Below are 26,391 nucleotides of genomic sequence, written 5' to 3'. Positions count from 1 at the left end.
TCTGGAGTAGCAAATAATTTGTTATATTAAAATAAAACCTTGCATTTATTTAATTTACAACATGAACAAAGAAGCCTCTGCGTGTTGATGACTACAGCTCTGCAGGAGTAGAGGAAAGAGCAGTGGCTGAACCGCCTACTCAGCCCTATCCTACTACTCAGTCAGCAGTGATACCCAGGCCTAAAGGTGAAACCAATCGCAGCCAGAAAGGCATACATCCTTCACCTCTTTTCGTAGAGCCGGCTTGAGGAGGGCTGTGAGCTGATAACAGTGGCAGCGCAAAGAGATTCAGTACAATGGCTCCAAAATCAAAGAATACCTCATCAAGGTTCTATACAAATATAGGCACTTTAATAAAACAACCAAAGGCACTGTAGTAAATGGAAAACCGCAGAATAGAACAGCACCGCAAAAGAGAATGCACACATGTGTCAACGCCACTTGGGGTTGATAATTGGGGGGAATTTAGGCAATCGGATTGGGCAGCAATGGCGGCGTTCTTGAGGAAAGAAAGTAGAGAAGGGGAGCTTGCAAGTCACTGTGCACCAGCAGGACAGAGCCTCTTCACAGTACCTTTAACACTTGGCGTTGGTTCTCAACAGCACTGAGCCAGGCTTCCAGCTGCAGGCAAACTAATGTTAAGATGTTTCATGCAACCTGATCAGGCTGGAGGTCAGCATTGTGTCGGTTCAATGGTACGGCTCCCGATGGGCCAAGTCTGAATTTGAGACGGTGAGACAATGGCTTCCAGTGGTTTGGGACGGCAGTCGAGTCGACCACAAGGGCATGGCTCTGGTTGGTCAAGTCAGCGTTCGAGACGGGCAAGCGGGTGGCTCAATGCAGTATAACAGGATTCCTGCTGCTTCTGGGTTGCTGGGAGTCTTGGTCATCCAGGTCGGCATGTCCACGCCAGGAGGTTGCCTGGCACCTACAGGAGATTCGTCACCTCCAGTGAGCAGGTCCTGCTTCCAGTGCAGCCAACCTATTTAGGGATAAGGCCCAGTGCAGCAATTTGGGATTTCATTTGGATGGCCATTAACCACCTAAGAGGCGTGTGGTAAGTTTGGATGTTAAAATCAGAACCAAAGATGTAGCTCCCAAAATACCACAAATGCCTCCATTTCAATTGTGGCCCGTTGTGCTCTGGCTCTATGAGCGTGCTGATATATGGGCATGATTGCTCGATGCCCTCTGAGCTTAACTGCGCTAGCCGTGCACCAAAGCCGCACGCATCGGTCTGAATACTAAATCCCTGCCCATAATCTAGGATCTTTGGAACTGGAGCCCGGCTGCGCACGCCGCCTTTCAAGTCCTGGGAAGCTGTTTAGCGGGCAGGTGTTCAAGGGACCCTTTTCGGCTGCTTTTTGGATATCGGGTCATTCAAGGGAAGGGCAGCGGTCCCATACCCCTTGATGAGACTTGAAGTGTCCTGGGAGGCCTAGGAAGGCTTGCATCTGTGTCTGGGTTGTGGGGATGTCTCAATCCTTCACCGCTTGCACGTTTACTGGGAGAGGCTGTTAAATACACCCACCTATCTGGAGTCCTCGATGTCTGCGTCCCCTGCGCTACTACACAAGGTGAAACAAGCAGGCTGGGCTTCTTTCCCCCTTTACAATTTGATCAATGCCTGGTTTAGTAGTAGTGTGGAGCGGAGTAGGTGATTTACCCACCACTCATCCCTCTACTGCTGCAGCCCGTATTACCGCAGATGCCAAAACAAAGGGAATGTCCACTCAAGCTTCTATAAGGATAACTAAAAATACACACACACACTAATAAAGCCGCTGGTAGCCCATCCCTGTATAGTAGAAGGCACAGAACAAGCAGACTATTAGATGAAAGAGGCACTCTGGCTCTGAAGATAGAAGCGATCTACTTGAAGACAGCTAGAGTGCAGGAAGGGCATGGTTGCACCACAGGCTCGAAGTGGTTTGATGAAGTGGTGAGTGTCAAAGGCAGCTCTGGGGACCTGCAGTGACTTAAAAGCGGCCTAGCCAGTTTGAAAGTGCTTTGATGCGGAAAACGGAGCCCAGAACTGTTGCTTGACTTCTTGGTTGCTGTAGGACCCCGTCCAGGGTTCTTTTTTCTGACCTTCCAATCCAGGAAGGTCGCAAGAGAACACATGCAGGGACTGCCAGTGAGCAGATCCTAGTTTCAGTGTTCAGGCAGTGGGCCTCGTCCACACGGCAGTTCACCCTAAATAGTCCACTCAGTGAAGGGACCTTGGCATCTTTATCTTAAATTATGCAGCAGAAATTTGTGGGCAGGCTGTACCACAATAACATTTCCGGTAGAACCTTCTTCCTCTGATATCAATTAAAGGGTTCTCACCCCCCCTTATACACCAAATGTATCCCAGCACATTGATCTATTTCAAGCCTTCTGTAAAGGGTCAATCCAGGAGGCTGCTATGAACCTTTCCCTGATTGCTTTGTCTGCAGGTAGTGGCACCGGAAGATGGTGGGAGACTTCCCTAGACTTTTTCTTCTCTCCTGAGCTATTCTAACGCCACCCTCTTTCCTGTCTGCTTTGGATCACAGACTCCAGCTATTACCTTGCTGATGTGAACTCTCTGTGGTTCTTGCACAGATTTCCTTTGAAGCATTGGTGCCCTAGCTTTCTCCTGTGGGTATATGCTCTCCTCTTAGGTATGTGACAAGCAAAGTAAGTGGTATATCCCAGAGTGATCAACAACACAAGGCTGGGACAGATGAAGGAGTCACTAAAAACCAGACTGAAAATAAAATGTCACCAAAGGGTTTTGTCCATTTGTATTGTATGACCCCACACATCCCCATATTAAACCTGATATGGGTTATATGTATTAATACAAACTGCCACCAAGTCTTGGGATCTGCAGATATATAGAATTTGGATCCGGAGTAGCCATGGTTCAAGGCAGCCCCTGGCTGTTGGACCTTTGGGTTCCAGCAAGCTGTTTTGAAGAATGCCCCCATTACTCTATAACTGCCATGTTGCGAAACGACAAAGCAGCTGCTGCAGGGTGTGAGGTGCTGCAAAGGCGTTTCGGCCCGCATGCATTGATGGCGGGTACTCCGGGGGGATGCAAGGTGGCCTGGTTGTGCAACTGCACATGCTGGATAATCAGGTGATGAGCCATGCATCACCTGCAGAGTGTTGCTGTTGTGCAAGGGACCTCCTTCCTGCACCGTGTAGTGTCCGTTGATATTGTGTCGCCTAATCTTACATGTTGTCTATTGCGTCAAACATGTGGTAGATGGTGGACTCGGGTTATGGCTTGTCTTGCCAGCCTTAGCCAGGTAACAAGAAGGACTCAGTAACACGATTCCTGGTGGTCATTTTAAACTTTCTTGGCACGCCTGGGGTGTAAACTTAAAGCTGGTGGGCAGAAAAAAAACCAGTGTTCTGTCGACATCATGACCCGCAGAGGCAATAAGACACAGGGAAATGTGGATTCATTTTCTAGCGTAGTGTACAGGATACCACATTCTGCCTCTGCACTCCTGGGATGTGTGGCTCATGACATACAGGCTATAACTGTCTCGGGAGGATAGCTCAGGGGCAACAACACAATCATGTCGACATCATGACCCGCAGAGGCAGTAAGACGCAGGGAAATGTGGATTCATTTGCTAGCGTAGTGTACAGGATACCACATTCTGCCTCTGCACTCCTGGGATGTGTGGCTCATGACATACAGGCTATAACTGTCTCGGGAGGATAGCTCAGGGGCAACAACACAATCATGTCGACATCATGACCCGCAGAGGCAGTAAGACGCAGGGAAATGTGGATTCATTTGCTAGCGTAGTGTACAGGATACCACATTCTGCCTCTGCACTCTTGGGATGTGTGGCTCATGACATACAGGCTATAACTGTCTCGGGAGGATAGCTCAGGGGCAACGCGCTCGCCTCGGAAGCAAAACAACGGAACAACACAGGTTCGATCCCTGGGTCCGCACTGAGAAACCTCTGGGTATTAAGCGCACTGGAGCAGCAACCAGGATATCGTGTGTTTTTTTTTTTGCATCAGATCACCACGAAATTGAGATGAGACCACCTGCAGCATACATTCTTTGAAGGTTAAACTGAACAAGGGGAGTGCTCGGGTTACAGAAATGTGGTAAATTACAGACAGCAAACCTATGTGGAACTGTGTGCAACAAGGCTACGCGGATGGGTGGTGATCAAATAGAGGACACAGATTTAACTAAGTTTGTCATGCTAAAAAAAAGAATTCTAAGTTTGTCTTGTTTGTCACTGCCCCGCTTATCTTAATTCATTCAACAGATTTAATTGTTAACCTATTCATATATATTATATTTTATAACATATGGCTAATATGTGAAACCATATACTAAAGTAAAAGGTTTACTTATTTCCCTTTCTAGTTTAAACAAATGCATTAATTTTTGTATTTGCTGTTGTATTTATAAGAAAAACTTTCAATAAAAATCAGTTAACACATTAAAAAGACACCAAGGAGCTATTCGAACTGGAATGGGCACGTTTTAGAGTAACTCTATAAAGGCGTGTAAGCTCCTGTCGTACATGGAGCGTCTCAAAGCTCAAATGATATTACTACAGTAATTGCACTGCACCGGTACAGCAGTAACGTGCATGAGCCTCTTGCTAAATAAAATGGAGTCGACATAGATATTATAATAATTATTCTACAGAATCTAGAGGTGTGCTTACTCTGGTGCATATCTTATGTTTGTGACCACGGAGTGAAGGGGGGGGAGGCGGGGGCGTTTCTTCGTTCATGTGTCGACCTAATGTTGATGATCCTGATTTCTATCGGCAGACATTTTTCATTTATGATAGAACGCCAGATGTACAGATTGTATGGGGGGACGCCCCCCCTCTGACATCCTGTGCCTCCCCTTGTGCCCTCCCTAACTACTGCGAGCTCTGTTCTGGTGTTATTTGTGACACTCACTAAGGCAAATGTCTGCATATCACACAGCAAATATTCTCCTTTTGTCTCAAAGCGAGCAGTGATCTTGGTATGCACTCTGGCATCGGTATGAACATGAGCACGAGCCACTTCTCAGGTGTTCCTGCCCGGGTTCTGCACGGCGACCTCCATAGTGTGCAGAGCAGCTTGCAGCCCCTCCCATCAGACTGCAGTGCAGGAAACTGCTAATGATGGGCCATTAGTCACTGAATGGTTTCGTGCCTGCATTCTGATGGGAGGGGAGGTGCAGTGGGGTGAGGGTAGTTGGTGGGCACAAAAGCCTCTCTGTAGGAGTGATTGTGACATCACACATTACTTTTCATAGGCACCCCGATACACTTTTGGCTGTGCCCCCCCTACTTTTGTCTTTGGCCGCCTCTGTGCCCCGCCTAAATTTGATTCCTGGCAACGCCACTGCTCCTACCCCAGTCCCTGGTTCCTCAAGTGGAAATATGCCCTATTCTTCCTGGAACATATGGGGATCACTGTTCCATTGCTCTTAATCTCATACTGGGTTCCGGGCTGTGGGTAGTTTCACCCCCTCCCCACTCTGCAGTTGAAGCCTGTGGCTTTGTTCGATCTAGAATATCATACCATAGAGACAGGCTTTTATGCTATAAGTGACAACTTCAATGCGCTACAACAAGGCATCTACCGTAGAGATGGTGTGGATATGATTGGCACAATACACACAATCTATCCATAAGAAGTTGTCACCAACTGACCTCGGAAAATCCTTTATAAGTGACTGCCTTGCTAGGCACACTCTCAAAGGGTATTCCCAATTGGAACTTCACTTGTGTACACAAGTAAGAAGGCAGGTCATATTGGCCACTACATATATACTGTTGGGTGTCGTGAGCAATTTTTTGAACCATCAGCATGACTACAGATGTAACATCTGGGACAATCCGAGCGGTGTCACAGACAAGAACACCCCAACTCTCGAAGAGAGTTCAAGGGGTTTTATTGAAAGGTTTGAAATTGGGCTTACTGAAGGCCACCACTCTCTCAGTTGTCTCTACAGCCCAAGATGGTAACCCGTACTATCTAAGCGCTGACTGGCTATTGGCGATAGCCTACAGGCAATCGCCTTATACAGCTCACTCCGTCGGGGGTCTTCTAGGTCTATCTTAACCTGTCGTCCCACAGCAAGGATAATAATCATTAGTGCTTTTCAACTGACCAGCTTTTACGTGATCTTCATCCTTGAACGCTCTTGCATGCCTTGCCATGTTCTCTTGTTATTCTTTTCCCTTTCTCCTACTCTCCCTCCCACTCTCTCCTTCTCTCTCCCTGTCCCTCCGCCTTCCCTCTATTTCTACTCTCCCTTTCTACTACTCTCCCCTGCCAACACTATACTACTCTTCCCTCCTACCACTCTCTACTACTCTCACTATTCTACACTCTCGTCACGCTACACTCTACCTACACCTTCTCCCACAGTCACCCTCCTTTCCCTCTCCCACCCACCTCAGCCTAACCCAATCTCGTCCCTATTTCTTCACGTAATCTCACTCACCTTACACACACTCTCACACCCAAGTGCCACTTTCACTCACCAACCAACCCCTCATCTTGCACATGTTTTAAGAGCCCCTCCCCCATGCTCTGCTGCACCATTCTTCCTCCACCTGCTCTCTTGGTCCTCCTTCTCTTCGCTTGACCTCACCCGAACAATGCACACTGCCTTGGCCTTCCTCCCTTCCTTAATCCTCCCCCTTCCATTGGATGTTGTCTAAGCTTTTCCCCAGGCCAATTGCTGACGTCCTCTTCCCCATGGGCCTGGTTACAGGCCCCAGAAGCCACTTGCTGGTGGTACTCTGTTCTTTTAAACAGGTGCATGTTCAAGGGACAGAGACTGGGGCCAATCCTACTCCCTCACCCATCCACCGGTCCAGGCAAGTATCCTGATAGGCCACCTGCCACAGGCCGAGAGGGGTCCCTGTCCCCCCTTGAGAAGGTCAGGTTTCTTCGAAAAGTTCAGTACCTACAAAACTCACAATTTTTTGGCACTACAATCCTGTGGTAGCCTACATCAAGTAGAGTGTGACTGAATAAAGACGTACTATGGCGTCCTGTATGCACTAGCCTGTGTGGCACACTGGGATTCAAGCATCAGCCATTATGCCCTTAAAGACTGCATTGGCACTGACAAGTTAAGTGCCAAATTATCACAAGATCACAGACGTGTGAATGGTCGACAAATTCTACGGTCTGCACGCTGAGTGCAGTAAGGGATGAGAAATGGGTGAGCAGGTGTTGCTTGATTCCAAATGGTTGCTACACCATCAAGTGCATCAATACATGAAGCAAAGTGTCTGTGGGGAATTGGCAGCCTAATCTCTGTCTCGCATGTGGTCTATGGCTGTGCAACGATTCGCAATGCTGAACCAGTGCAGCTGCAATGGCCTAAAGCCAAACACAGGCATCTCTAGTTTCCAATGCGGTTGTGGCGGTTGACACACCAAGAACGCCAGGATAGCAAATTGCCATCACAACTGAGACATTTCAAGAAGCAGCATAAAAAGGTGAGGTGCCTGATCAGATCCATCCTGGTGGCCGCTGGAACCTGATTAGATGGTGTGAGCCCAATCCTGAAAACCATGACCTTTCCTGGAGTCACTTTAATTCTAGCAACAGCCACACATTGTGTCACATGGCCTGTCTTTAATACAGGAGCAGGCATGCTCAGCTTTGGCAGTCCTGTCCAGATTGAATGACGCCTGCAATATTGGGGAGGCGTTCTTCATTTCGGCCATCTGCCTGGACAACGGGGGCGGCGGAGGAAACCTTGCTGTTCTGTCTCCATTCTGACACTGAAATGTCCATTCTCGTAGACATAGGGGTGTCTGTCATTGTGATGCTAGTGACAAACTTCAAGAGGCTCAGCCTGGTCCCCAAGCTGCAAAGGTCCGGAATATAGATTTGCACATATGGGGGTTGTCATCTCTACCTCTGGACAGCGCTTTTACGACAACAGGGAGCCACGAGGGAGCCACGGCCAACGCCACTTTCTATGTCACCTCTGTGGCCACAGATACGTTGCTCAGCTGCTCAATGGCGGAGGAGTTGGGCCTGGTGCACTTCTTGTTCCAGCTCTACCGCTATGACATCGAGAGCCTGCTGGATAGGTTCTAGTGGCTATTCAATGGGGTTGGCTGCCTCAAAGATCAGGAAGTGGGGCTGCACAGGGACAGTACCATCCAGCCAGTCGCTCTGTGCCACAGGTGCCTCCCACTGCACCTAGGAAAGAAAGTGGAGGAAGAGATCCTCAAACTGGAAGGAGCCGGTATCATTGAAAGAGTTGTGGTATCAATGCCGTGGGTTTCGCCGATAGTGGTGGCGGTTAAGTCCAGGTTCACTGAAGAGGTGCGCATTTGCGTCGATATGAGGTTGCCCAACCACACATCAGGAGGCAGAAACACCCAATATCAACTTTAGGACACATCCTGGCCAACCTGAAGGGGGCCCAACTCTTCTTGACACTGGGCCTCAAAGCTGAGTACTACCAGACTTCAGGGCTATCACAGCGTTTTCATCGCACATTGGCTTGTTCAGGTACAAGCGCCTGAGCTTTGGAGTATCATCTGCTGTGGTGTTTCAGCATACCATCAGGGGCATGCCGGCAGAGTTCCCGGGCTCCTCAAGGTGAGTGACGATGTGCTGACATACTCACAATTCCCCAGGGAGCACTTGGCCAGGCTCCCAGCGGTGCTCACCAGACTTTCCCAGCAAGGTCTGACTCTAAACTGGAGAAAGTGCTAGTTAATGGTCCACAGTGGAGTTCTTTGGGTTTGTCTTCCATGAGGGAGGGATTTCACCAGACCCTAGAAAGGTGAAGGACATAAAGGCAGCACCGGCGCCCGCATACCAGTCAGAACTGTGAAGCTACCTTGGCATGGTAAACTTTTACAGGAGGTTTATCCAGAATCTAGCCACCATCAAGGAGCTGCTATGCCTTTTGAAGAATGGCGGTGGGGCAAAGTTGAGAAGGATGTGTCTGAGACCACCAAAGAGGCACTGACTGCCGACACTTCAATGGTTTACTTCAACCTCACCCCGAGAGTAAGAGGTGATGGTCAATGCAAGCCTGGTAGGACTGGGAGCGGTACTGCTGCAAGTTTCAGAGACCCGTGAGAGATAACCAGTGGCATAAGCAAGCAGGCTCTTACCTCGACTCAGCACAGGTACTCACAGATCGAAAGGGAAGCACTGGCGGTCCATTGGGGGTGCAAGCACTTCCACATCTACATATACGGGCACACAATTACAGTGGTTACTGATCACAAACGCCTGGTGCCAATTCTGGGTGAGTCAGCTCTAAGGTTGCCCATCAGGTTGGAGTGCTGGCTCCTCCAACTACAGGAGTACAGAGTAATATTAGTATTCACGGCAGTAGCCGAAAATCCGGTGGATTGCCTGTCATGCCATCCCAGGCATCAGGAGAGCCCGGACTAGATGAGCGAGGATGACACCGAAGAGCTGGTAGCCATGATAACGGAGGTCGCTGTCCCACACCACATGTCAGTTGCCGACATTGTGAGAGCCACTCACCAAGACACGGGAATCCAGGAACTGATTGAACAGCTGCAAGAGGGAAAATGGAAAGGATTCCTGGTCATGACACAACACCGGATTTAGGAAGCTCAGGCTTTCATCCAGGGGCTGTGGAGAGTGAGGGCTAAACTGAGCCTAGGCCCTGAACAAGTCCTACTGCGAGAAACGCAGCAGATGATCCTCCTCACACTTCAAGAGGACGTGCTGATGCTGGCACACGCCAGCCACTATGGGAGCAGTAAGACAGTTGCGGTTCTGCATGAGAAAGTGTGGTTCCCGGAGTTGGAGCGGAAGGTGGAGGACACGGTTGCCAGGTGCACGTGGTTTCAAGCAGCAAGGCCACTGGCCAAGAGCCTCCCATTGCATCGCCGGAGCATGTCAACACCCCGTGTAAGGCGCTCAGCCTTGATTTTGGCACCGTCCTTCAGTCACAGCACTTTCTGCTGGTGCCAGGCGAGTTCTCGTGTTTCCTGGTTGTACGGTTCGTGGACTCCACAGAGGCCCGCCGGTCGTCCCAGTACTGAGGAAATGTTTGCAGCATTTGGGGTCCCCGAATCGGTATGGTCGAGCAATGGGTTCCCCTTCCAAAGCGAGGAAATGTCCAATTTCTTGTCGTGCAATGGAGTGGAACACTGTCGATTCACACCGTGCTTGCCTTGAGCTAATGGGGACTTTGAGAGGTTCATTACGACCCTCAACAAAGCGTTTTGCATCACCCTGGAAGAAGGTCTTCCCCTCAAACCTGCTAGTACAGAGTAATTTAGGAGTGATAAGTGTACATATTGTTGCATGTTTTATGAAATAAAGACTATGGCTTTAAAACCCAAGGGTGATATGTTAGGCTCACTTTGAATGCAGGATAAGGGGAATATAACTAAAGCCATACTCTTATTGCTCAACTTATTTCTATGACAATGTATGTAGAGTATAGTTAGTTTACTATGAAAGGCTAGTGTATTATGTAATGTGGTTTGCTTCCAAGGCATTGCTATGAATAAAGTGTTATTTAAGCACTTGAAATGTGAAGCAAAACCTTAATTAACCTATATATCACCACAAAGCTATTTGCCACTTGGCTTACTTATGGCTAATTATTCTAAAGTAATTTCCATGGTATCAATCCTGATGCTCCTTGCACTGACTGTCCTTTTCTCTGATGTAATTTCTCTTGGTGCAAACCATATGTAAATTAGGAGGTTTGCATGTATTTCCCCCCTGGACAGGCTCTAATAGATGAGTTTCCTGCAATTGTAATGATCATGCATTTTTTTTAAAATTTAAATTCCATCTGCCACTGATATTACCAAAAATGTAGATTGGGGTGGGGGTGTCCGGTTTGGGGGCGCGAATGAGACCGTATGGAATTGCACGCACTGTATTCGCGGGGGAAAGTAACTGGACTTTTTTTGTGTCTCATCCCCGCCTACTCTTGCAGTGCTGGATGCTCCTGCCCGCCGAGGACAGCGCCCACGTTCGCAGAGGGACAAAGACCCTGTGACAGAGCGGAAAGCTCACTGAGCACACAGAGCAGTATCCACTTGGAAAGCACAATGATCACTGAGCCCCCAGCTTTGCGGGCACAGTAATGTAATCTGCACACAGAGCCGTACATTATCTAGCCCGCAAAGCTGGGGCCTGAGTGATCATTGCCTTTCCCAAACAGATTCTGTCATTTGTAGTCTTCAGAAGGTGGCTTGAAAAGTACACAAATCATATAAGATAAGCACACATGTATTTTGTACCCAGTCATTTTACCGAAAACAAAAATTTTAAAAAATACAGAAAATTTTAATTGAATATATATAGGGTAGTGGGGTAAGGGGTTAAAAAGGGTGGGATGCGGTAGGGGTAGCGTTAAAAGGGTACAAAAATGGAGGGCTTGGGGGGTGAAATGCACCACTCTGAAATTAAATTCAGTAAAATCACATATAACCATATATTTGTGCGTGTACCTTACTATGGTTTGTTTACTTTTCAAGCCATGAAAGAAATTGCTCCATTTTAAAACAATTTTGAACATCCTTTGATGGGAGTTCAACTGCCAGCTCCGCCCCCTCTGATCTACGCTTCCTTGGGACCTCGCCCATCCTCCAAACTCTGCCCCCACCTGACCCCTCTGCCCCAGACCGCCATATAGCACCTATTATTGATCACAACGGCTAACGCTACAATTCCTATGAAAACCTTCAGAGATCCCCACAAGTGATGATGCAGAGATGAAGAACTTCAGTTCCACTGCTGACGTACAGAGGTCCCCACAAGTGATGATGCTGAGATGAAGCACTGCAATTCCACTGATGACGTACAGAGGTCCCCACAAGTGATGACACAGATGAAGCACTGTAGTTCCACTGATGACGTACAGAGGTCCCCACAAGTGATGACGCAGAGATGAAGCACTTCAGTTCCACTGATGACGTACAGAGGTCCCCACAAGTGATGATACTGAGATGAAGCACTGCAGTTCCACTGATGACATACAGAGGTCCCCACAAGTGATGACGCAGAGATGAAGCACTTCTGTTCCACTGATGACGTACAGAGGTCCCCACAAGTGATGACACAGATGAAGCACTGCAGTTCCAGTGACGACATACAGAGGTCCCCACAAGTGATGACGCAGGGATGAAGCACTGCAGTTCCACTGATGACATACAGAGGTCCCCACAAGTGGGCAGAGAGATGGAGCACTGCAGTTCCACTGATGACATACAGAGGCCCCCACAAGTGATGATGCAGAGATGAAACACTTCAGTTCCAGTGACGACATACAGAGGTCCCCACAAGTGATCACACAGAGATGAAGCACTGCAGTTCCACTGATGACATACAGAGGTCCCCACAAGCGATGACGTGGAGATGAAGCACTGCAGTTCCACTGATGACGTACATAGGTCCCCACAAGTGGTGACAGAGAGATGAAGCACAGCAGTTCCACTGATGTCATCAGAGATGAAGCACTGCAGTTCCACTGATGAGTACAGAGGTCCCCACAAGTGATGACACAGATGAAGCACTGCAGTTCCACTGAGGACATACAGGGGTCCCCACAAGTGACACAGAGATGAAGCACTGCAGTTCCACTGATGAGTACAGAGGTCCCCACAAGTGATGACGCAGATGAAGCACTGCAGTTCCACTGATGACATACAGGGGTCCCCACAAGCGATGACGCTGAGATGAAGCACTGCAGTTCCACTGATGACGTACAGGGGTCCCCACAAGTGATGACGCTGAGATGAAGCACTGCAGTTCCAGTGATGACATACAGAGGTCCCCACAAGTGAAGATGCTGAGATGAAGCACTGCAGTTCCACTGATGACGTACAGGGGTCCCCACAAGTGATGACGCTGAGATGAAGCACTGCAGTTCCACTGATTACGTACAGAGGTCCCCACAAGTGACACAGAGATGAAGCACTGCAGTTCCACTGATGACATACAGAGGTCCCCACAAGTGATGACACAGAGATGAAGCACTGCAGTCCCACTGATGACGTACAGGGGTCCCCACAAGTGACAAAGAGATGAAGCACAGCAGTTCCACTGATGACATACAGAGGTCCCCACAAGTGATGACACAGAGATGAAGCACTGCAGTTCCACTGATTACGTACAGGGGTCCCCACAAGTGACACAGAGATGAAGCACTGCAGTTCCACTGATGACGTACAGAGGTCCCCACAAGTGACACAGAGATGAAGCACTGCAGTTCCACTGTTGACATACAGAGGTCTCCACAAGTGATGACGCAGAGTTGAAGCACTGCAGTTCCACTGATGACGTACAGGGGTCTCCACAAGTGATGACACAGATGAAGCACTGCAGTTCCACTCATGACATACAGAGGTCCCCACAAGAGATGATGCAGAGATGAAGCACTGCAGTTCCACTGATGACATACAGAGGTCTCCACAAGAGATGATGCACAGATGAAGCACTGCAGTTCCACTGATGACATACAGAGGCCTCCACAAGTGATGATGCAGAGATGAAGCACTGCAGTTCCACTGATGACGTACAGAGGTCCCCACAAGTGACACAGAGATAAAGCACTGCAGTTCCACTGATGACATACAGAGGTCTCCACAAGTGATGACACAGAGATGAAGCACTGCAGTTCCACTGATGACATACAGAGGTCTCCACAAGTGATGACGCAGAGATGAAGCACTGCAGTTCCACTGATGACATACAGAGGTCCCCACAAATGATGAGGCAGAGATGAAGCACTGCAGTTCAACTGATGACGTACAGGGGTCTCCACAAGTGATGACACAGATGAAGCACTGCAGTTCCACTCATGACATACAGAGGTCCCCACAAGAGATGAGGCAGAGATGAAGCACTGCAGTTCCACTGAAGACGTACAGAGGTCCCCACAAGTGACACAGAGATGAAGCACGGCAGTTCCACTGATGACGTACAGAGGTCCCCACAAGTGACACAGAGATGAAGCACTGCAGTTCCACTGATGACATACAGAGGTCCCCACAAGTGGGCAGAGAGATGGAGCACTGCAGTTCCACTGATGACATACAGAGGCCCCAACAAGTCATGATGCAGAGATGAAACACTTCAGTTCCAGTGACGACATACAGAGGTCCCCACAAGTGATCACACAGAGATGAAGTACTGCAGTTCCACTGATGACATACAGAGGTCCTCACAAGTGATCACACAGATGAAGCACTGCAGTTCCACTGATGACATACAGGGGTCCCCACAAGTGACACAGAGATGAAGCACTGCAGTTCCACTGATGACATACAGAGGTCCCCACAAGCGATGACGTGGAGATGAAGCACTGCAGTTCCACTGATGACGTACATAGGTCCTCACAAGTGGTGATAGAGAGATGAAGCACGGCAGTTCCACTGATGACATACAGAGGTCTCCACAAGTGACACAGAGATGAAGCACTGCAGTTCCACTGAAGACGTACAGAGGTCCCCACAAGTGACACAGAAATGAAGCACTGCAGTTCCACTGATGAGTACAGAGGTCCCCACAAGTGATGACAGAGATGAATCACTGCAGTTCCACTGATGACATACAGGGGTCCCCACAAGCGATGACGCTGAGATGAAGCACTGCAGTTCCACTGATGACATACAGAGGTCCCCACAAATGATGAGGCAGAGCTGAAGCACTGCAGTTCCACTGATGACGTACAGGGGTCTCCACAAGTGATGACACAGATGAAGCACTGCAGTTCCACTCATGACATACAGAGGTCCCCACAAGAGATGAGGCAGAGATGAAGCACTGCAGTTCCACTGAAGACGTACAGAGGTCCCCACAAGTGACACAGAGATGAAGCACGGCAGTTCCACTGATGACGTACAGAGGTCCCCACAAGTGACACAGAGATGAAGCACTGCAGTTCCACTGATGACATACAGAGGTCCCCACAAGTGGGCAGAGAGATGGAGCACTGCAGTTCCACTGATGACATACAGAGGCCCCAACAAGTCATGATGCAGAGATGAAACACTTCAGTTCCAGTGACGACATACAGAGGTCCCCACAAGTGATCACACAGAGATGAAGTACTGCAGTTCCACTGATGACATACAGAGGTCCTCACAAGTGATCACACAGATGAAGCACTGCAGTTCCACTGATGACATACAGGGGTCCCCACAAGTGACACAGAGATGAAGCACTGCAGTTCCACTGATGACATACAGAGGTCCCCACAAGCGATGACGTGGAGATGAAGCACTGCAGTTCCACTGATGACGTACATAGGTCCTCACAAGTGGTGATAGAGAGATGAAGCACGGCAGTTCCACTGATGACATACAGAGGTCTCCACAAGTGACACAGAGATGAAGCACTGCAGTTCCACTGAAGACGTACAGAGGTCCCCACAAGTGACACAGAAATGAAGCACTGCAGTTCCACTGATGAGTACAGAGGTCCCCACAAGTGATGACAGAGATGAATCACTGCAGTTCCACTGATGACATACAGGGGTCCCCACAAGCGATGACGCTGAGATGAAGCACTGCAGTTCCACTGATGACATACAGAGGTCCCCACAAATGATGAGGCAGAGCTGAAGCACTGCAGTTCCACTGATGACGTACAGGGGTCTCCACAAGTGATGAAACAGATGAAGCACTGCAGTTCCACTGATGACATACAGAGGTCCCCACAAACGATGAGGCAGAGATGAAGCACTGCAGTTCCACTGATGACGTACAGGGGTCTCCACAAGTGATGAAACAGATGAAGCACTGCAGTTCCACTGATGACGTACAGAGGTCCCCACAAGTGACACAGGGATGAAGCACTGCAGTTCCACTGATGACGTACAGAGGTCCCCACAAGTGACAAAGCACGGCAGTTCCACTGATGACATACAGAGGTCTCCACAAGTGACACAGAGATGAAGCACTGCAGTTCCACTGAAGACATACAGAGGTCCCCACAAGTGACAGAGATGAAGCACGGCAGTTCCACTGATGATGTACAGGGGTCCCCACAAGTGACACAGAGATGAAGCACTGCAGTTCCACTGATGACATACAGAGGTCCTCACAAGTGATCACACAGATGAAGCACTGCAGTTCCACTGATGACATACAGGGGTCCCCACAAGTGACACAGAGATGAAGCACTGCAGTTCCACTGATGACATACAGAGGTCCCCACAAGCGATGACGTGGAGATGAAGCACTGCAGTTCCACTGATGACGTACATAGGTCCTCACAAGTGGTGATAGAGAGATGAAGCACGGCAGTTCCACTGATGACATACAGAGGTCTCCACAAGTGACACAGAGATGAAGCACTGCAGTTCCACTGAAGACGTACAGAGGTCCCCACAAGTGACACAGAAATGAAGCACTGCAGTTCCACTGATGAGTACAGAGGTCCCCACAAGTGATGACAGAGATGAATCACTGCAGTTCCACTGATGACATACAGGGGTCCCCACAAGCGATGACGCTGAGATGAAGCACTGCAGTTCCACTGATGACATACAGAGGTCCCCACAAATGATGAGGCAGAGCTGAAGCACTGCAGTTCCACTGATGACGTACAGGGGTCTCCACAAGTGATGAAACAGATGAAGCACTGCAGTTCCACTGATGACATACAGAGGTCCCCACAAACGATGAGGCTGAGATGAAGTACTGCAGTTCCACTGATGACGTACAGGGGTCTCCACAAGTGATGAAACAGATGAAGCACTGCAGTTCCACTGATGACGTACAGAGGTCCCCACAAGTGACACAGGGATGAAGCACTGCAGTTCCACTGATGACGTACAGAGGTCCCCACAAGTGACACAGAGATGAAGCACGGCAGTTCCACTGATGACATACAGAGGTCTCCACAAGTGACACAGAGATGAAGCACTGCAGTTCCACTGAAGACGTACAGAGGTCCCCACAAGTGACAGAGATGAAGCACGGCAGTTCCACTGATGATGTACAGGGGGTCCCCACAAGTGACACAGAGATGAAGCACTGCAGTTCCACTGATGATGTACAGAGGTCCCCACAAGTGATGACGCAGAGATGAAGCACTGCAGTTCCACTGATTACGTACAGGGGTCCCCACAAGGGACACAGAGATGAAGGACTGCAGTTCCACTGATGACGTACAGGGGTCCCCACAAGTGACACAGAGATGAAGCACTGCAGTTCCACTGATGACGTACAGAGGTCCCCACAAGTGACACAGGGATGAAGCACTGCAGTTCCACTGATGACATACAGAGGTCCCCACAAGTGATGACGCAGAGATCAAGCACTGCAGTTCCACTGATTACGTACAGGCGTCTCCACAAGTGACACAGAGATGAAGCACTGCAGTTCCACTGATTACGTACAGAGGTCCCCACAAGTGACACAGGGATGAAGCACTGCAGTTCCACTGATTACGTACAGGGATCCCCACAAGTGACACAGAGATGAAGCACTGCAGTTCCACTGATGACGTACAGAGGTCCCCACAAGTGACACAGGGATGAAGCACTGCAGTTCCACTGATAACGTACAGAGGTCCCCACAAATGATGATGCAGAGATGAAGCACTGCAGTTCCACTGATGACATACAGAGATCCCCACAAATGATGATGCAGAGATGAAGCACTGCAGTTCCACTGATGACATACAGAGGTCCCCACAAATGATGATGCAGTGATGAAGCCCTGCAGTTCCACTGCTGACATACAGAGGTCCCCGCAAGTGATGACACTGAGATGAAGCCCTGCAGTTCCACTGGTGGCCTACAGGGGTCCCCACAAGTGACACAGAGATGAAGCACTGCAGTTCCACTGGTGGCCTACAGGGGTCCCCACAAATGATGACGCAGAAATGAAGCCCTGCAGTTCCACTGATGACCTACAGGCGTCCCCATGACATGGAGATGAAGCACTGCAGTTTCACTGCTGGCCTACAGGGGTCCCCACAAGTGATGACGTAGAGATGAAGCACTGCAGTTCCACTGATGACCTACAGGCGTCCCCACAAGTGATCACACGGCCATCAAAGCTTCCAGTCGTATTTACTGCCGACATTTCCCTCCTAGAATTTGTGGAGTGCGTGAAATGCACCCGTTCCACTCTGCTTCGTTTCATAGGTTTCTACTAGAACAAAAACAATCCATAAAATATTTGTTTTTTATTTATCTCCCTGTACAAAGCAAATGCAAAAGACTCGCGCTCTCGCCTCCCCAAATCCCACGTCTTATTTTAACAAAGACTAAAATAGAACATTAACATTAATATTCTAATATCGGTGCGCGTCTGAAAGACGAGGAGGGGAAGCGGAAGCAGCAGCAGAGAGCAGGATATCCGCTTACCCAGAATCCCTAGCTCTCATCTGCATATACATTCTCCATTTCATTGTGCTTGCCAGGGAAATGGATGCATTTCTTTAAAGCCAGTGGAAGCTGGCTCATAGTAACGTGTTGTTGTGTGTTCTATACATGAATGTGGAAGTTGCTCTACAGAGGCTGACCGTTCTCGGTTTATCTGTGGGCACCACAGTCTCTTACCACTTACAGTCGGCCTCATGTGCTCAAGGGCCTGTGTGAATGGTGAAATAGGCAGAGTTCAGTAAGAATGGCTTTACTGGATCACCCTTTTTACATAGACATCCTGGTGTTGAAATGTATTAATCTGGATTGTATGCCCAACTGTGAAGAATAAAGGGCATAATTACAGGACTGTAGAGTAACACAAAATCTGAACAACTAATGGTGTTTACCGCAATCTGATAAACTGGAGAATTTCAGTTTCTTTGGTGAACTGTAAAAAAAAAATTAAAAAAATAAAAAAATAAAAAGAGGAGTGGAAAGAACAATAAAAGGGAGTTAAGAGAACAATAAAGGAAAGTCACTGTGAAGATGCAGAACGTGATAGCTCCCATTCAATTTTTTGCGCAGCCAGGTAACCCAATGTGTACATGGGAGCAATGGCAAGACAGCTTTCAAGTCTGCCTAAGGGCTATTGGTAGAGCTAAATTCAATGATGATTTAAAGGAAGCCATTCTGCTAAATTGTGTGGGTGCAGAAGCAGTGCGCATTTTTAGGACTTTGCCTGATCTAGTAGATGGTGTGGAAGGTTCTGGTGACTCAACTGCTGCAACAAGTGGGGGGCAGAAAATATGAGACTGCACTAATAAAATTAACGAGACATTTTGGTAACAAAACGACCATTGTTCTGGAACGGTACCGATTTTTCTCCAGACCACAGAACAAAGGAGAAAGTGTGGACACCTTCATGGCAGCATTAAGAGGTCTGATATCGACTTGCAGCTTCACCGGTGTCGCTGGCGAGTACCTAAGAGATCAATTGGTCCTACAAGATGCAGATCCTCGTATTTAACAGCGATTGTGGCAGGCAAAGGATCCAACTTTGGAACAGGCTATGGAAATAGCCAGATCGATAGAGTTAGGAGAAAAATGCATGAAGGAATTACAAAGTAGGACGGAGAATGCTGAAGTGAGGTGCATTCAGAATGCGCAAGATGGAAACCGTGACAAGGTTGAAGAGGCATTGATTGTCTTTGTGAAAAGAATGACCAGGGTTGATGTCAACACCATGGCCAAGAGAGATAGAGAATACATAAACAGGTCACAAAACAAATGTGACAGATACAAGCACACAAATGTAGAAAGGGAATGTCCAGCGTTTTCAGCAGAATGCTATAAATGTGGATATGTTGGTCATTTTGGCAGAGTATGCAGGAGTACCAGAGAAAGAGGCAGACCTATATCGCATACCATGCCTAGGTTGCAGAGAGAAGGAGGTTGTAATCCCAGAAACAATATGACGAGCATAAGAGCATTGGAAGAGATCAACAATCCAAGTGGCCTGCTGTCTGTCACTGATGGACTTGATGAGGAAATACAAATTTTGACGTTCACACCGTCTGAAAAATGTATGAGCCCCTGGGTACCTATGTCAATAAATGGAGCATCCTTACAAGTTATGGTAGACACGGGTTCTCCATACACCATGGTTGACGCAGATACATATGTAAAGGAGTTAGGAGGAAAAATTGAGGAGTTACAACCGACAAGAGTAAGGGCAACAAGTTATGGTAAGACGCCCATCAACATAATTGGTTACACATGGGTACACTTGGTTTTTAGAGGAAGAAAAACTTACTGCAAGTTGTTTGTAGCAGAAAATGGTTTCCCCATTGTTGGATGGTGGGGGCAGGCATCATTACAAATCAGAATACACCAAGGAGAAAGCATTCCCAGATTGAGTATTACTGAAAATAGTTGCGACACAAGTGAGAATCTAGCGAAAAGCTTCCCAAGAGTCTTTAATTAAACCATTGGCACCCTAGAAGGTTTTAACCATCGGATTATACTGAAGAGAGGTGCTAAGCCAATAGTTCACAGAGTGAGGAATATTCCAATTGGCACAAAAGAAGCCATACATAAAGAACTGGTGAGGCTACGTGAGCAAGACATTATCGAGAGGATAGAGAGTTCAGAATGTCTCTCTCCAATTGTTATCGTACGGAAACCGGACGGATCAATCAGGATGTGCATAGACTTAAGAGACCTGAACACAAATATATGGGTAGATCGCCATCCATTACCTAATATAAGTGAAATGCTCACCACAATGAAACCAGCGAAGTTCTTCACAACATTAGATTTATCCTCAGCCTATCATCAGGTTGTTTTGGATGAAGAATCGAGACACCTTACATCTTTCATCACTCCTTTGGGGGCATTTAGATATAAAAGGATGCCTTTCTGCTTACCGTCAGCGGCAGCTGTCTTCCAGAGGGTAATGCGCCAATTGTTCAATGGCCTACAGGGCGTGTATTTTTTTCAAGGTGATATACTTGTTTTTGCAATGACAGCAGATGAACATAATGCAAAATTACTAGGGGTACTGCAGGTTATCCAGGAGAAAGGTCTCACACTCAAAATTGACAAGTGCAAAATCAGGAGGAGTGAGGTTATATACCTAGGACACTGCATAAACGCTGAAGGAATTAAACAAAAGAGAGCCCTAGTGGATACAATTTTGCACATTCCAGAGCCCGTGAGTAAAGACCAACTACGGAGTTTCATTGGATTAGCAGCATATTACTCGAAATGTATTGAACACTATGCGGACAGAACCAAATACATGAAAGAAGTGATGGGCAAAGGTGCAAAATTCACATGGTCAGGTAACTGCAAGGAAGAATTTAATAAAATAAAAGAATTTTCAACTCGTTTCAACTCTGGAAGTCGGAGCGTTTTTCTACAGCTGCTGCTTCACTCGTGGACTTGCCTTGCTTTCAGACGGAGGACGTCTTTTTATGTAACACCCGACCTGCCTGAGTTAAACAACAGCAACAAAGGACTGTTACGCCCTCGACCACGCCCCCCGCCAAGCCTGCTTTGCTTGGCCCTTATTAGTCCATGTCATAGCGCACCCGCGCGCGCTCTCGGCAAGTACTATAAGTACTGTTTGCTGTGCCGATCCTCTGTGCGTTTCAACTCTGGAAGTCGGAGCGTTTTTCTACAGCTGCTGCTTCACTCGTGGACTTGCCTTGCTTTCGGACGGAGGACGTCTTTTTATGTAACACCCGACCTGCCTGAGTTAAACAACAGCAACAAAGGTGACTGTGCGTGAAGCTCATTGTGAAGCTCGTTGTGCACCTCTGATTAGCCCCCACGGTGTGTACTTTGTGTTGGTGTGTCACTTCTAACCACCGTGGCTGGCCCCTAATACAGTTTTCCGTTTTCTTTCTCCCTTTTTTTTCCTTCAAGGACTGTTACGCCCTCGACCACGCCCCCCGCCAAGCCTGCTTTGCTTGGCCCTTATTAGTCCATGTCATAGCGCACCCGCGCGCGCACTCGGCAAGTACTATAAGTACTGTTTGCTGTGCCGATCCTCTGTGCGTTTCAACTCTGGAAGTCGGAGCGTTTTTCTACAGCTGCTGCTTCACTCGTGGACTTGCCTTGCTTTCGGACGGAGGACGTCTTTTTATGTAACACCCGACCTGCCTGAGTTAAACAACAGCAACAAAGGTGACTGTGCGTGAAGCTCATTGTGAAGCTCGTTGTGCACCTCTGATTAGCCCCCACGTTGTGTACTTTGTGTTGGTGTGTCACTTCTAACCACCGTGGCTGGCCCCTAATACAGTTTTCCGTTTTCTTTCTCCCTTTTTTTTCCTTCAAGGACTGTTACGCCCTCGACCACGCCCCCCGCCAAGCCTGCTTTGCTTGGCCCTTATTAGTCCATGTCATAGCGCACCCGCGCGCGCACTCGGCAAGTACTATAAGTACTGTTTGCTGTTCGCGGGTCGCGAGGTCCTAGTTAAAGGTATAATCATTATATATATTTATTTTTCTTTTTTTCTTTTCTCTCTTTCTCTTCATTACTTTTCTTGCTATTTACTATTGATTTATATATTTTTTCGTTTTCATTGTTTTACTGTGTGGCCAATTGCATGATTCCCTACACATTAACCACCAGCATGCCGCCTATATCAGAGACCAGGTCAAAATTGATGGAAATGGGGCGTGCAAGTGCCACGAAAAAATCTCTTTTCCAACCACGACTCACAAGCCTATTACCATATGTGGGACGTGCTACATCTCAACGCTCACACTCAGTCTCTGATAATATCAGTTACTCTCCCAGTACTCAAAAATCGTACCACAAATCAATCTATTAAGTCAGACTCAAGAGCTTTTTAGCTCAAAAGTCACCTATGCAGCCTACACACAGACACATGATAATAATCTGCCCTCACAAATAGAAGGGGCGCCAATTCAACTCAATTTGTCTACGATCCCGACCACTGATTTATTTCCTACCACGATCGAAAATGTCAATTCCCTTGACAGTACCACTAAGGCAACGCCAGGTTCTGTCATGATACCATCCACTGGCTGTACAAATGCTCCCACGCCAGTGCTTGCCTCTATACCAGAGCCACAAGTCCATGTGGACGTTCATGCACCTGCCGTAAGCTCGAAGACAAACCAATCCACCTGTCCACTACTGCAAAAGAATATGTTTGAGGTTTTTGGTACAACTGCTGCCAAACCCACTACATTACGGTCCATCAAAAGAAGGAAAGTTCAATTCGTCAAGCCCAAGACTCCTGCCATAAAATCAACACTGAGTAAAAAACGAAAAAATCAGGAGGAGTTACCAATTGATCAGTCGACCGTTTCTATTTCTGATCCTGGCTTCTCGAACCCGGATGCGGCTCTTATAGCTGTGCCGGTTGTTCCGCACAAGCCATTGGACGATCTGGTGCAGATGGTCGAATGTAATAGCAAACAGCAAGACCCTCAGCTAAAAAGTCCTGATAGAATTCTCCCAATTTCCTTAATTGCTGCTGTTACAGCCCCAGTGGAGTCTGTGTCCCAAGCGCCTGATCTCCAGAATGCTCTTATGTCGAAGGAGATTCAGCTGCAAGTACAAAAATCCATTGACTCATACTTGAAATCCCTGCCAAAGAAAAAGTCCTCCCAGTTTTTAACTCGGGAGTCCTGCGACGCCGTACCCTTTATATCTGTGGATGATCAGACCAAGATCCACCCCTTACAATCTGACATCAGACGGGCTCCACAGTCTAATGGCCAATCGGTACAGAGCCTAGATGCCCATAATGGCCAATCGGTACAGAGCCTAGATGCCCATAATGCCCTGCCAAGAGAAGAGAGCTTCCCGATAAACACGGAGGAACAAATTAGAGCCTCAGTAGAGGCATACTTGAAGCGTAATGCCAATCCTAATCCTTAGATAAACGTTTTACATCAGTCTCAAGCCTCTTTTTCCACTCCTGTCCCTATTTGCAATCAAACTTCAGTTTCTCGACAGGAGCTACGAGATGAGATCAAAGCCTCTATTGAAGCTTATATTCATCAATCAAAGGAGATGAATTCATCTGAACTGGCAGAAAAAGGGTTTCCTTCGCTTAAATCCCTTATACAGGGACCAAAGGCGATTGTCGCCATCGACCAAGACAGAAGAGCCCGCTCTCCAGCCAGACCATCAATGCTGTCGAGAGATCGAACGGCGCAGACCAAACCGAAACAAGACCTAACTCATCATCATTTCATAATAAAATGTCGAGACGCCCCATTTAAACCGTATGATCTGAATCGGTCGAGTATTCTTAACATCTGTGCAGAAATTCCAGCCCTCTCAGCTATCCTATCACTGGATATTGAACAGATCGAGTTTATAAATCATGCGGACCTGTCTGTTGCCCGCCTGTACATTCGATCTCGATTGGTAGCTGAGACCTTGTGGCAGGCCAGAATGGCATTGTTTGACCTGGGGTTCATATTATCTCAAGAAACAATGCCTAGTCCTGTTATACTACAGGGCCACTTGTTACGTATATTCACATCATCCTCTAATGGCTCTTCGCAACAAGATGTGATGAATCGAACAAGACAACCATAACTATGCCATGAAATGAAGCTTCTAACTTTAATCTCGTGGAACACACGAGGTCATAGCCATTTGAATTCTATACCAAGCAAGGACTTATGTGATAGTGATATTGTTGCCCTTCAGGAAACGTGGCTTGTCCGGTCCCCGATTTGGGACTCGCATGCTATCCATTTCACCCCCGCAGAAAAAGGCGCCCACGGCAGACCTAAAGGAGGGCTCATATTAGCAGTAAAAAAAACCTGTGGACTAGAGGCAACCATGTGCAAGGTTCACTCCGGCTCATTCGAGGTAATAAAGTTAAGTAATACCCGCCACAGAATAGCAATCGTCAATATCTATTGGTGTAGTAACACATTAACCTCTGATGAATTTTTCCAGCAACTTATAGAAATTTTAGATGGATTGGCAACTGGTAAGGCCTTAACACATATTCTTATACTGGGCCATCTCAATCTACATCTTATCTCAAAAGGGCTTTTGCCCTTATCGGAAGATGAAATTAAATGGTCATCTATTATGGCCGAACGCAACTTTGTGAGGTTAAATGGAAATGTGAGGGGTGACTGCCCCGCCCAGCCAACCTGGCAAAGAGGTGCCCAATATGCTATAATTGATTACATCTATATTAATGCTAAAAAATTTAATTCAGTTCAAAAGTTGGAAGTTCTTAACACACATTTAAGTGATCATCATAAACTTAAACTGTCATTACAGATTGGCCATGCTCAAACAACACAATGGCTTAACACATATGCAAGTGGGGTTGTCGTGAATAATGGGAGAAATAGATTGTCTTGGGACAAAGATAAACTGAGAACTCTTAATTGCCACCTTGAGACCATGTACCGGAGTAATCTTGTAGTTAAGGATTACACAGCTGCCATGCAGATATTTACTCGAATTATTCCAAGCCATGGGCAACATGAACAGCGGCACACTCATTCCCATGACCTGGAAATATGTTATCGCAAATCTGATTTGAGACGAGAAATCCGACATTTGCGGAACTTACAAAAAATAAATATGGCTGAAGAAATAAGAACAGCCAAACGAAAGTATAAAAAATGGCTCCAAATCAAAAGAGCCAAGTTGTACGAACTAGAGGGGAAAACAATGCTGCAACAATTAATTACAAAATCTACAGCTGGCAAGTGGGCCCTACTCAATCGTACATCTGACATTTCCCTACATGCAGCCCAAATAAACTCAATCTCATCCGAGACATGGCAGTCGTATTTTCAGAAACTGTATCTTTCCCCCTTTCCTGACATCCAACTAAATCTCTGTTTGTCAGTGGTAACAAAAGAACTCACCTTTGATACTGACGACATCAAATCATGCATCTTGAAATTGAGCTCGTCCCGGGCAGTAGGCCCTGATGGGCTGCATAACACTATGTTAAAAAAGCACATTGATGAATGGGCAGGTATCCTTCATCGTATTTTCAATCAGGTGTCGAATTCTGGTGTCATTCCCGAAACCTGGAAAAAATCTATCATTCTCCCAATTTACAAAAAGGGTAATCACGAGAATCCTAAATCATATAGGCCAATTGCTCTACTAGACTGTCCTGGCAAATTATTTGCCAGATTACTCTTGAAACAATTTACCATATGGCTAGAGAATAGCAATTTACGAGATCCATTCCAAACGGGGTTTCTGCAAGGGATAGGCACTGGCATAAACATCATCACCTTATCAAGTCTTATCCAACGAGCCTACCAAAGAAAACAGCCCCTGTACCTTGCCTTTATCGACTTTCAAATGGCATTTGATGCGGTGCCAAGAGAGCTCTTGTACAAAAAATTGTTTGATGTTAACTGTCCATGGTACATCTTGAAATGGATAATACAACTATACACCAGCACCACAATTCAAGTGAAACTCACCAATGATGGCCTCTTAACACCACCAATTGTCACAGCTAGAGGCCTGAAGCAGGGCTGTTTATTAGCTTCAGCCCTGTTTAATTTCTTTGTCTCCG

This window comes from Ambystoma mexicanum, chromosome 1q, assembly GCF_040938575.1.
Source record: "Ambystoma mexicanum isolate Mex_15411 chromosome 1q, UKY_AmexF1_1, whole genome shotgun sequence".
NCBI lineage: Eukaryota > Metazoa > Chordata > Amphibia > Caudata > Ambystomatidae > Ambystoma > Ambystoma mexicanum.
The sequence above is the reverse complement of the archived record's forward strand: the minus strand, read 5'-3'. Positions refer to the sequence as shown.